Source organism: Malurus melanocephalus, unplaced genomic scaffold, assembly GCF_030028575.1.
Source record: "Malurus melanocephalus ecotype Western Australia unplaced genomic scaffold, MMel_1.1 scaffold_591, whole genome shotgun sequence".
Lineage (NCBI taxonomy): Eukaryota > Metazoa > Chordata > Aves > Passeriformes > Maluridae > Malurus > Malurus melanocephalus.
This window is the reverse complement of record NW_026623823.1, coordinates 258,381-258,821: the sequence shown is the minus strand read 5'-3', so window position 1 is coordinate 258,821 and position 441 is coordinate 258,381. Positions and strand designations below refer to the sequence as shown.

Below are 441 nucleotides of genomic sequence, written 5' to 3'. Positions count from 1 at the left end.
TCTCCCCGCGTTCCACAGCCGGTGTTCGAGCCACAGACCCCTTACCCCGGGGTAGGGGAACTCAGTCCCGCTCCGTCGCTCCACCTTTCGGACTCATTTTTTAGGGGAAATAACTCGTATTTCGGGTCTGCCCGTTAACTTTGCCAAAGCCCAGCAGCAACCGCTCTTTCCCCGCGGCACCAGCCGGTGATGCTCGCTTGGGGTCATCTCCCGGGACGCCCCGTTATCAGCCGGGATGGGACCGGGGAGAAGGGACAACTACAGAAGGCGGACTACAACTCCCGGCATGCCCCGCGGCGGCGGGCGCGCGGCGCACGCCGGGCACGCAGCGCCACGCGCGTTCGAACCGACCAATCGCGGCGGGGGCCGGCAGTGCGCGCGCGCGGGCGGTGGCGGCGGCTGAGGCTGAGGTGAGGCCGGGACCGGGATTTGGGACCGGGA

The 441-nt window shown here is 68.3% G+C and overlaps 1 protein-coding gene across 2 annotated transcripts in view; it reads left to right on the top strand.

Moving 5' to 3' along the window:
- The first annotated feature begins 358 nt into the window (after positions 1–358).
- BUB3 (BUB3 mitotic checkpoint protein) overlaps positions 359–441 on the top strand; it is an 11,909-nt gene continuing 11,826 nt past the window's right edge. For both annotated transcript variants that reach the window (XM_057382884.1, XM_057382885.1), the window contains exon 1: positions 359–410. The gene's annotated coding sequence lies outside the window, so the exon portion shown is untranslated. The remainder of the gene's footprint in view (positions 411–441) is intronic.